The sequence below is a fragment of the Ranitomeya imitator genome, chromosome 7 (assembly GCF_032444005.1).
Source record: "Ranitomeya imitator isolate aRanImi1 chromosome 7, aRanImi1.pri, whole genome shotgun sequence".
NCBI classification, from domain to species: Eukaryota; Metazoa; Chordata; class Amphibia; order Anura; family Dendrobatidae; genus Ranitomeya; species Ranitomeya imitator.
Window position 1 is genome coordinate 164,808,010 of NC_091288.1, and position 12,670 is coordinate 164,820,679.

A 12,670-nucleotide genomic window follows, 5' to 3' on the forward strand; every position below is an offset into this window, starting at 1 on the left:
CTCTATATTGATCAGTCCTCCTGACACTTCTATATCGATCAGTCCTGCTGATACCTCTATATTGATCAGTCCTCCTGACACTTCTATATCGATCAGTCCTCCTGACACTTCTATATCGATCAGTCCTCCTGATACCTCTATATCGATCAGTCCTCCTGACACTTCTATATTGATCAGTCCTCCTGACACTTCTATATCGATCAGTCCTCCTGATACCTCTATATCGATCAGTCCTCCTGACACTTCTATATTGATCAGTCCTCCTGATACCTCTATATTGATCAGTCCTCCTGATACCTCTATATTGATCAGTCCTCCTGACACTTCTATATTGATCATTCCTCCTGATACCTCTATATTGATCAGTCCTCCTGATACCTCTATATTGATCAGTCCTCCTGACACTTCTATATTGATCAGTCCTCCTGACACCTCTATATTGATCAGTCCTCCTGACACCTCTATATTGATCAGTCCTCCTGACACTTCTATATTGATCAGTCCTCCTGACACCAATATATTGATCAGTCCTCCTGACACCTCTATATTGATCAGTCCTCCTGATACCTCTATATTGATCAGTCCTCCGGACACCTCTATATTGATCAGTCCTCCTGACACTTCTACATTGATCAGTCCTCCTGACACTTCTACATTGATCAGTCCTCCTGACACTCTATATTGATCAGTCCTCCTGACACTTCTACATTGATCAGTCCTCCTGATACCTCTATATTGATCAGTCCTCCTGATACCTCTATATTGATCAGTCCTCCTGACACTTCTATATTGATCAGTCCTCCTGACACTTCTATATTGATCAGTCCTCCTGATACCTCTATATTGATCAGTCCTCCTGACACTTCTATATTGATCAGTCCTCCTGACACTTCTATATTGATCAGTCCTCCTGATACCTCTATATTGATCAGTCCTCCTGACACTTCTATATTGATCAGTCCTCCTGATACCTCTATATTGATCAGTCCTCCTGACACTTCTATATTGATCAGTCCTCCTGACACTTCAATATTGATCAGTCCTCCTGATACCTCTATATTGATCAGTCCTCCTGATACCTCTATATTGATCAGTCCTCCTGACATTTCTATATTGATCAGTCCTCCTGACACTTCTATATTGATCAGTCCTCCTGACACTTCTATATTGATCAGTCCTCCTGACACTTCTATATTGATCAGTCCTCCTGACACTTCTATATTGATCAGTCCTCCTGACACCTCTATATTGATCAGATCTCCTGACACTTCTATATTGATCAGTCCTCCTGACACTTCTATATTGATCAGTCCTCCTGACACTTCTATATTGATCAGTCTTCCTGACACTTCTATATTGATCAGTACTCCTGACACTTCTAAATTGATCAGTCCTACTGACACCTCTATATTGATCAGTCCTCCTGACACTTCTATATTGATCAGTCCTCCTGACACTTCTATATTGATCAGTCCTCCTGATACCTCTATATTGATCATTCCTCCTGACACTTCTATATTGATCAGTCCTCCTGACACTTCTATATTGATCAGTCCTCCTGACACTTCTATATTGATCAGTCCTCCTGACACTTCTATATTGATCAGTACTCCTGACACTTCTGTATTGCTCAGTCCTACTGATACCTCTATATTGATCAGTCCTCCTGACTAGTGTTGAGCATTCCGATACCGCAAGTATCGGGTATCGGCCGATATTTGCGGTATCGGAATTCCGATACCGAATTCCGATACTTCCCGCGTATCGGATACCGGAATCGGAAGTTCCCAGAATTCAAATTGAACGCAGCAGCCAATGAGGAATGAATGAAAGTGTGGGCACATCCTGTTTAGCATGGTGGGCATGTAAGTACTGGCAAGGCTTGGATTGGCTGCTGAAATGATGTCACTCTGCACTATAAAAAAGCGCTGCCGCCATTTTGCGCTCACTCTGCTGTGATTTCAGTTAGGGACAGGACGCTGTGTTCTAACTGAGGGCCAGTTGAGCTAGCTAATTGCTTTATTTTCCTTTCCAAAGGCTAATTTAGCAAAACGCTGTGTGTTCTTCACTGTTCACCTTGCTCTTGCCTTGCAGCGCTGTTTTAACAGCGTTCTGCAAGGTCTCTGTGTGTGTGTGTGTGTGCAGCTCACTCTGTAGTCTGTGTGCAGCCATATACCCGGTTGTATTCAGCTCAGGGGGGGTTCACACTGCCTCACACAGTTGTTCTTTTTTGCTCTTAGTGCAGCCTGCTGCACATTTTTTCTCAAATTTCCTATTAGTGTTTTTCCACCAGTCTCCAGCTCTATTGTGGAAAAACACTACATAGGATAACCTAGAGGGGGGTTTTTGGGCCTTGCAGCGCCGTTTACGGCTGTCTGCACGGTCTCCGTGTGAGCCCAGCTCGCCCTGTAGTCTGTGTGCAGCCATAGCCGGTTGGATTCAGCTCAGGGTTCGTTACTGGCTCATACCTTGAGAAAAATTTTCCTTTTTTTCAAATAGTGCAGCCTGTTTAAAATTTGAAAAAAAAAATTCCTATTAGTGTCTTTCCACTCGTATCCAGCTAAATAGTGGAAAAACACTATATAGGGTAACCTAGAGGAGGGTTTTTTGGCCTTGCAGCGCCGTTTACGGCTGTCTGCACGGTCTCCGTGTGAGCCCAGCTCGCCCTGTAGTCTGTGTGCAGCCATAGCCGGTTGGATTCAGCTCAGGGTTCGTTACTGGCTCATACCTTGAGAAAAATTTTCCTTTTTTTCAAATAGTGCAGCCTGTTTAAAATTTGAAAAAAAAAATTCCTATTAGTGTCTTTCCACTCGTATCCAGCTAAATAGTGGAAAAACACTATATAGGATAACCTAGAGGAGGGTTTTTTGGCCTTGCAGCGCCGTTTACGGCTGTCTGCACGGTCTCCGTGTGAGCCCAGCTCGCCCTGTAGTCTGTGTGCAGCCATAGCCGGTTGGATTCAGCTCAGGGTTCGTTACTGGCTCATACCTTGAGAAAAATTTTCCTTTTTTTCAAATAGTGCAGCCTGTTTAAAATTTGAAAAAAAAAATTCCTATTAGTGTCTTTCCACTCGTATCCAGCTAAATAGTGGAAAAACACTATATAGGATAACCTAGAGGAGGGTTTTTTGGCCTTGCAGCGCCGTTTACGGCTGTCTGCACGGTCTCCGTGTGAGCCCAGCTCGCCCTGTAGTCTGTGTGCAGCCATAGCCGGTTGGATTCAGCTCAGGGTGCGTTACTGCCTCATACCTTGAAAAAAAATTTCCTTTTTTTCAAATAGTGCAGCCAGTTTAAAATTTGAAAAAAAAAATTCCTATTAGTGTCTTTCCACTTGTATCCAGCTAAATAGTGGAAAAACACTATATAGGATAACCTAGAGGAGGGTTTCTTGGCCTTGCAGCGCCGTTTACGGCTGTCTGCACGGTCTCCGTGTGATTTAAACTAGCTCTGTAGCCCGATCTGCACCAAAAAAAAGGTTAAGTTCACCAAACACAACTTACACTTGTGTAGGCCACATTTGAAAAATAATAAAGTTTAGTCCACAATTTACAACATTAGTGTTTCTTACACCTGTTAGGAGGAGCATTACAGGAATAAGCACACTAAGGCCTTAGTACTTTTCTGCTTATCTTTATCTGTCAACCAAGATGAAGAGGGCAGGGAGTAAGGCACGTGGGCGTGGGCGCGGAGCAGGGAGAGGAGCAGGGAGAGGACGTGGTGATTCTGTGCCTGCTGCGGGCGCCGGTGACTCGTCGTCACTCAGTTTCAGCAGGGAACAGTCCTTCATGCGCAGCTTTGTCGGAGAGCGCCGTGCACCGCTGCTGCGTGAAGACCAAATTGAAGCCGTTGTCGGGTGGATGGCAGCTAACGCCTCGGCATCGACTTCAGTTAGTGCCACATCCTCTCAGGCACAGAGCACTGGAGAGCAGCCATCTGTCTCTTCACCACCTGCCAAATTGGCCAGGCAGTCAGAGAGCCCAGGACAGGAGCCGTCTCTACTTCTGTTCTCTGAATCTCTTGGCTTGGAAACAGGGGGCCAGCCAAGCAGCATTGGAGAAATGGAAGAAGAGGCAGTGTGCAGTGATGCCCAAAAGCTTTATCTCTCTGACTCTGAAGAGGCAGGTGGGCCAGTGCCTCCGGTGACCACAGCGCAGTACGCATCTGATGATGAAACTCAGGTGCCGCTTTCTCGTGCGTACTGTGCTGCTGAGACTACCCAGGAGGAGCAGTTGGTGGCAGAGGGTAGTGGAGATGATGAGGTCCTTGACCCATCGTGGCGTGAGGAACAGGAAGGTGGTGGGAGCAGCTCAGAGGAAGAGCTTCCTCTTACGGGCCAAAGAGGGAGAGGGAGGGGGAAGACTGCGGAGCCTGTAGCCTCCACTTTGGCACCCGTTAGGAGCCTGTCTCTTTCCAAAGCCAAAAAGGGCGCTCCCAAGACTTGCAGTGCCTGGTCCTTTTTTGACACAGTTGCAGATGACATTTGTTTTGTCAAATGCAAGCTGTGTCATCATAAAGTAAAAAGAGGGAAAAATGTCAGCAACCTCAATACCACAAATATGTGGAAACATGTGCGGACCAGGCACGCGGTGGAGTTACAGAAACACACTGAAGATGTAGGCCAACCAACAGCGGCAGCTACCACCTCTTCAGCTCGTGTTGCCTCTTCCTCCAGCTCACGCACAGCTGGTTTGGCTTCCTCCCAGAGACCTTGTGTAATTCCACCCACAGCACCACCTTCCCAGTCATCCTCACACTCCCAGTCTACTCTACAGCCATCGGTAGTACAGGCATGGGAGAAAAGGCGGGCATTCTCGGCCAACCACCCCCGAGCACAGGCTCTGAATGCAGGCATTGCCAAACTGTTGTCCCTGGAAATGCTCTCGTTCAGGCTGGTGGAGACTGACAGCTTCCGTGACTTGATGGCATTGGCAGTCCCACAGTACAAGGTGCCCAGCCGCTTTTACTTCAGCAGGCAGGCTGTCCCTGCCCTGCACAGGCATGTTGAGGCAAACATAAAACATGCGCTACTGAACGCCGTCAGTAGCAAGGTCCACCTCACCACCGATGCGTGGACCAGTCAGCATGGACAGGGGCGATATGTTTCCCTCACTGCCCATTGGGTTAATGTTGTTGAGCCAGGTACAGATCGTGCGAGTGGCGCAGGACGTGTCCTGCCCACTCCAAGGATTGCAGGAATCCAGTCTGTACGCATCGACTCCTCCTCTTACACCAGTTCCTCTGATTCCTCTCTGCAGGATCCGTCACAGTCCACCCCCACATGGACCCGTGAACGTTTACCTATGACCGACATGAGCACAGCCGTGGCCAAACGTCAGCAGGCCGTCTTGAAACTAGTTTCATTGGGGCATCGAAGCCACACAGCGCAGGAGCTCTGGAATGCCATAAAGCAGGAGAGCGATGTGTGGTTACTGCCAGCGAATCTCCAGCCAGGCATGGTAGTGTGTGACAATGGCCGAAATCTGGTGGCAGCTTTGGCCCTTGGCAACCTCACTCACATCCCATGTCTGGCACATGTGCTCAATTTGGTTGTGCAGAGTTTTCTGAGGGACTATCCGGATCTTGATGCCCTGCTGCACAAGGTCCGCCTAGAGTGTGCTCACTTGCGGCGTTCCAGCTTGGCCAGATCCCGCATTGCTGCTCTGCAGCGCCGATTCCGCCTTCCGGAACACCGCATCATATGTGACCTACCTACCCGGTGGAATTCCACGTTACATATGTTGGAGCGGTTGTGTGAGCAGCAGCAAGCAGTTATGGAGTACCAGCTGCATCAGGCGCAAAGAAGTCGCAGTCAGCGCCGATCAGACTTCACAACCACAGAGTGGGCCACTATGAAGGACGTCTGCCAGGTTTTGCGTCCTTTTGATTATTCCACGCGGATGGCAAGTGCAGATGATGCACTAGTCAGCATGACTGTCCCCCTTATCTGCCTGCTTCAGCAAACTTTGCAAGGGTTAAGGGATGATGTGGTGGAAGAGGTGGAGGATGAGGAGTCACCTTTTCCATCAGCTTCTGGAGAGTCAGCGCCACGTGGTTCCTCACAAAGGGGTACGCAGGGGCCAATTTGTGAGGAGGATGAGGAGGAGTCAATGGAGGAGGAAGAGCTCCGTCCAGAGGAGGGAGCGACACAATTGTCCAGTGGTCAGTGTGTACAGCGAGGGTGGGGTGATGACGAGCGGGCAGAGATCATGTCTCAAGCAGGGGACAGCGTTTCTGGGCCGGTTGGCACTCTGCAGCACATGGTGGATTTCATGCTGCAGTGCCTGAGAAACGACCGCCGCATCGACCACATTCTCAACATGCCTGATTATTGGGTGTTCACCCTCCTCGATCCTCGCTACCGGGACAACGTCCAAAACCTCATCCCTGCGTTGACCCGGGAGCGTAAATTGCGGGAGTACCACGACACACTGGTGAATTCCATCATCTTCTCCTGTCCAACTGAGAGGAGTGCTGCTAGTGCTTTACAAAGCAGCTCAGTGCGTCGAGGCAGTGGGGGAGGCTCTGCCCAAAGAGGGAGCAGAAGCAGTGCCTCTGCCCAAGGCAAGCCCAGTATGGCACAACTCTGGCACACTTTTGTGTGCCCGCCCCAAATGTCTACACCATCACCGGCGGCTCCAGTCAGCAGGAGGCAACGGTTCCGTCAGATGGTGACAGACTACATGGCTTGCCCTCTTACTGTACTCCCAGACGGCTCTTCCCCGTTCAAGTTTTGGGTCTCTAAGCTGGATACATGGCCAGAGCTAAGCCAGTATGCATTGGAGGTGCTGGCTTGCCCTGCGGCTAGTGTCTTATCGGAACGTGTCTTTAGTGCCGCAGGTGGTGTACTAACAGACCGTCGCATGCGACTATCCTCCGATAACGTTGACCGGCTTACTTTCCTGAAAATGAACCAGGCCTGGATCTCGCAGGAATTTGCCACTCCTCTGCCTGATTAAGTAATTGGGTGTCATCCAGGTCTCCTGCTGTGTTCATCTTTCTACCACCTGAACTGCTATTCCTGGGCTCCAACACCGCCAGTTGCGGCTCAGAAGTGCAGGCTGCACAGTAAAAACATACGACCCAGTGTTATTGGGTTTCAGTAACGTCAGCTGATCCCCAGCTGTGTAGCCGGCAATGTGTCCTGCGACCGCCACGCTGGCACAACAACCTAAATGTAAGGGAACCTGTCCCCCCCCCCCCCCCCCCGTCGTTTGTTACTGAAAGAGCCATCTTGTGCAGCAGTAATGCTGCACAAGGAAAAGGTAGCTCTTTTTTTTTAGCTCTTTGCACACGCAGAACTTAACACTTATAAAATGTGTTCACTGATACCGTTATACCGTCCCGGAGCTGGGACTTTCCTTCGTAATGTGACGCAGCACAGCCGTCATTCCTACCCCCTTGGTGCCATGCGCTGCCTCCTCAGCGTTGTTTTAAGCTGTCACGGAGCCTGCGCTGTTCTGTTATCCCTTGGGCATGCCCTATTTGCGCTGCCTGTCTTCTGACATAATTTGGTGTCAGGCTGGCTGCGCCTGTGCGGCCGCGCTGCCCGAGATCCCGCCTCGCAGTGTCTTCTGATTGAGTCACACTGCGGGCCTGGGATCCATGGGCATGCGCAGTGCATATCTTCCCCTCGGGCTCTCGCTCATTTCCCTCCGCCTTCTTTAGACTGTGCGCCGTCAGCTGATCCCTAGCATGCCACGGCCGTGACACCGCACAGTCTGAAGAAGAGGGAAGGAGGGGAGTGAGAGTCGAGGTTATGCACTGTGCATGCCCATGGTTCCAAGGCCCGCAGTGGGATTACGTTAGATGAGACTGCGAGGTGGGATCTGGAGCAGCGTGGACGCACAGGCACTGACAGCCTGACACCAAATTATGTCAGAAGACAGGCAGCGCTAATTGGGCATGGCCAAGGGCTAACAGAACAGCGCAGGCTCCGTGGCAGCTTAAAACAACGCTGAGGAGGCAGCGCACGGCATCAAGGGGATAGGAATGACAGCTGTGCTGTGTCCCATTACGAAGGAAATTCGCACCTCCGGAACGGTTTAACGGTATAAAGGGACACATTTTTAGTGTTTACTTCGGTGTTTGCAAGGAGCATAATTAAAAGAGCAACCTTTTCCTTTTGCATCCTTAGTGCTGCACAACATGGCTCTTTCAGCTACAAACGTCTTGGGGGGGGGGGTTAAAGGTTTCCTTTCAACTTGCTCCAATCAGGCTTCGGCCTACACTCTGTTCCTCTGCTCCTCCTGCTGTCCCTGGGCTCTAACACCGCCAGTTGGTGCCTGGAAGTGCTGTGTGCACAGTCAACAGTCGCTCCTCTGTTATTGGGGTTCAGTAACGTCAGCTGATCCCCAGCTGTGTGTGCGGCAATACCTCCAATCTGCTCCTCCTGCTGTCCCTGGGCTCTAACACCGCCAGTTGGTGCCTGGAAGTGCTGTGTGCACAGTCAACAGTCGCTCCTCTGTTATTGGGGTTCAGTAACGTCAGCTGATCCCCAGCTGTGTATCCGGCAACGTGTCATGCGACCGCCACGCTGGCACAACTAAAATGTAAGGGGACCTGTCCCCCCCCCCCCCCTAGGCGTTTGTTACTGAAAGAGCCACCATGTGCAGCACTAATACTGCACAAGGGAAAGGTCGCTCTTGAAATTATGCTCCTTGCAAACGCTGAACTACACACTCATGTAATGTGTCCCCTCACACCGTCCAACCGTCCCGGAGGTGGGACTTTCCTTTGTAATGTGACACAGCACAGCCGTCATTGCTACCCCCTTGGCACCGTGCGCTGCCTCCTTAGCGTTGTTTGATTCCGTCATGGACCCTGCGCTGTTATGTTATCCCTTGGCCATGCACAGTTTGCGCTGCCCGTCCTCTGACATCATTTGTTGTCGTCCTGGCTGCGCCTGTGCGTCCACGCTGCCCGAAATCACACCTCGCAGTGTCGTCTAATGTGATCCCACAGTGGGCCTGGTATCCATGGCCATGCGCAGTGCATATACTAGCCTCTCACTCCCCTTCTTCACGCTTCTTCAGACTAGGCGGCGTCAGCTGATCCCTAATAGCATGCCACGGCCGTGACGCCGCACAGTCTGAAGAAGCAGGAAGGAGGTGAGTGAGAGGCGATGATATGCACTGCGCATGCCCATGGATCCCTGGCCCGCAGTGGGACTACATTAGATGACACTGCAAGGTTGGATCTCGGGCAGCTTGGACGCACAGGCACTGCCAGCCTGACACCTACATGATGTCAGAAGACGGGCACCGCTAACTGTGCATGGCCAAGGGATAACATTACAGTGCGGGCTCCGTGACAGAACCAAACAACGTTGAGGAGGTGGTGCCCGGCACCAAGGGGGTTGGAATGACGGCTGTGCTGTGTCACATTACAAAGGAAAGTCCCACTTCCGGGATGGTTTGACGGTGTGAGGGGACACATTATATGAGTGTGTACTTCAGCGTTTGCAAGGAGCATAATTTTCGGAGCCACCATTTTCCATGTGCAGTATTACTGCTGTACAAGATGGCTCTTTCAGCAACAAATGCCTGGGGGGGGGGGTTAAAGGTTCCCTTTCAACTTGCTCCACTGCAGGCTTCGGCCTACACTCTGCTCCTCTTTGATTCCCTGGGTTTCAACACTGTCAGTTGCCACCTGGAAGTGTTGTCTACACAGAAAAAAACACTAGGTGATGTGTCAGTGGGGTTCAGCACCGCCAGCTGTTCCCCTGCTGTGTAGTCGGCAACGTGTCCAGCACAAGCCACGCTGGCACAACAGAACAAAAGCTGCCACCAGTGCAGGCTTCGGCCTACACTCTGCTCCTCTCCTCCTCCTGCTGACCCTGGGCTCAAACACCGCTAGTTTTTGCCCGGAAGTGCTAGCTGCACAGAGAAAAACACCAGCCAATGTGTTAGTGGGGTTCAGCAACGCCAGCTGTTCCCCTGCTGTGTAGCCGGCAACGTGACCTGCAAACGCCATGCAGGCACAGGAACTGAAATTAAAAGGGAACCTGGCCCCACCCCCCCAGGTGTTTCTATGTATAACAGCCACCTAGTACAGCAGTACTGCTGCATTTGTACAAGGTGGCTGACTTTTTCTCCTTGCCCACGTGGAACTCAACACGTACAAAATGTGTCTCATTGAGACCATTCCACTGTCCCTGAGGTGTGACTTTCCTTTGTAATGATACGCAGCACCCCCCTTGGTAGCGTTTCCCGTCTTTTGTCATCATGGTTAGCTGGCTGCGCCTGTGCATCCGCCCTGCTAGAAACAACGCCCCTCGTTGTCATATTTATTTTGTCAGCGAGGGTGTGGTTTATGGGCACGAGCAGTGCATATGTTCGCCTGTCTTAACTCATCTCCTTCCGCCTTCTTCAGACTGTGCGGCCTCCTGGCCGTGGTAGGCGATAAGGGATCAGCTGAGGCCGCCCAGTCTGGAGCAGGTGTAAGGACATGTGTAAGCGGCCAACCTATTTACTGCACAAGGCCACGAATCCCAGCCACGCAGTGTGATTTTTTGAAAACACACTGTGGGTCTGGGATTCATGTCCATCGCTAACCGCAACGGCCGACATGAAATGAGGTCAGAAGACAGGAAGCGCTCACAGCGCATGGCCAAGGGATCACAATAGCGCAGACTCCTGTACAGCAAATAACAACGCTCAGGAATCTGCGCCCAGTACCTAGGTGCAAATTTTTACACCTGTGCTGCGTCTCGTTAAAAAGACAAGTCACGCCTCCACAACTGTTTGACAGTATAATGGGCTAAATAGTGTACGTGTTTTAGTCAGCGTGTGCAAGGAGCAAAACAAATAGAGCAACCTTTTACTTGTGCAGCATTAATGCTGCACAAGGTGTGGCTCTTGTACCTTGCAACACCTGAGGGGGGGGTTAAAGGTAACCTTTGAAATTGGTTCAACTAGGCTTCGGCCTACACTCTGCTTCTCTACTCCTCCTGCTGACCCTGGGCTCAAACACCGCTAGTTTTTGCCCGGAAATGCTAGCTGCACAGAGAAAAACACCAGCCAATGTGTTAGTGGGGTTCAGCACCGCCAGCTGTTCCCCTGCTGTGTAGTCGGCAACGTGTCCAGCACAAGCCACGCTGGCACAACCGACCAAAAGCTGCCACCAGTGCAGGCTTCGGCCTACACTTTGCTCCTCTCCTCCTCCTGCTGACCCTGGGCTCAAACAACGCCAGTTTCTGCCCGGACATGCTAGCTGCACAGAGAAAAACACCAGCCAATGTGTTAGTGGGGTTCAGCACCGCCTGCTGTTCCCCCGCTGTGTAGCCGGCATCGTGTCCAGCACAAGCCACGCTGGCACAACCGACCAAAAGCTGCCACCAGTGCAGGCTTCGGCCTACACTTTGCTCCTCTCCTCCTCCTCCTGCTGACCCTGGGCTCTAACACCGCTAGTTTTTGCCCGGACATGCAATCTGCACAGAGAAAAACACCAGTCAATGTGTCAGTGGGGTTCAGCAACGCCAGCTGTTCCCCTGCTGTGTAGCTTGCAACGTGACCTGCAAACGCCACGCAGGCACATGAACTGAAATTGAAGGGAGCCTGCCCCCCACCCACAGGTGTTTCTATGTATATCAGCCACCTTGTACAGCAGTACTGCTGCATTTGTACGAGGTGGCTGACTGTTTCTCCTTGCCCACGTGGAACTCAACACGTACAAAATGTGTCTCATTAGAGACCATTACAATGTCCCTGAGGTGTGACTTTCCTTTGTAATGACACGCAGCACCACCCTTGTTAGCGCTGCCCGTCTTTTGACATCATTGGTTAGCTGGCTGCGCCTGTGCATCTCCCCTGCTCGAAACAACGGCCCTCGGTGTCTTATTTTTTTGGACAGCGAGGGTGTGATTGATGGGCATGTGCAGTGCATATGTTTGCCTGTGTTCACTCATCTCCTTCCGCCTTCTTCAGACTGGGTGTCCTCATGGCCGCGGCAGGCGATAAGGGATCAGATGAGGCCGCCCAGTCTGAAGCAGGTGTAAGGACATGTGTGAGCGGCAAACATATTTAGTGCACCAGGGCACGAATCCCAGCACCGCAGTGTGATTTTTTAAAAACACACTGTGGGTCTGGGATTCATGTCCATCGCTAACCGCAACGGCCGACATGAAATGAGGTCAGAAGACAGGAAGCGCTCACAGCGCATGGCCAAGGGATCACAATAGCGCAGACTCCTGTACAGCAAATAAGAACGCTCAGGAATCTGCGCCCAGTACCTAGGTGCAAATTTTGACACCTGTGCTCCGTCTCGTTAAAAAGACAAGTCACGCCTCCACAACTGTTTGACAGTATAATGGGCTAAATAGTGTACGTGTTTTAGTCAGCGTGTGCAAGGAGCAAAACAAATAGAGCAACCTTTTACTTGTGCAGCATTAATGCTGCACAAGGTGTGGCTCTTGTACCTTGCAACACCTGAGGGGGGGGTTAAAGGTAACCTTTGAAATTGGTTCAACTAGGCTTCGGCCTACACTCTGCTCCTCTACTCCTCCTGCTGACCCTGGGCTCAAACACCGCTAGTTTTTGCCCGGAAATGCTAGCTGCACAGAGAAAAACACCAGCCAATGTGTTAGTGGGGTTCAGCACCGCCAGCTGTTCCCCTGCTGTGTAGTCGGCAACGTGTCCAGCACAAGCCACGCTGGCACAACCGACCAAAAGCTG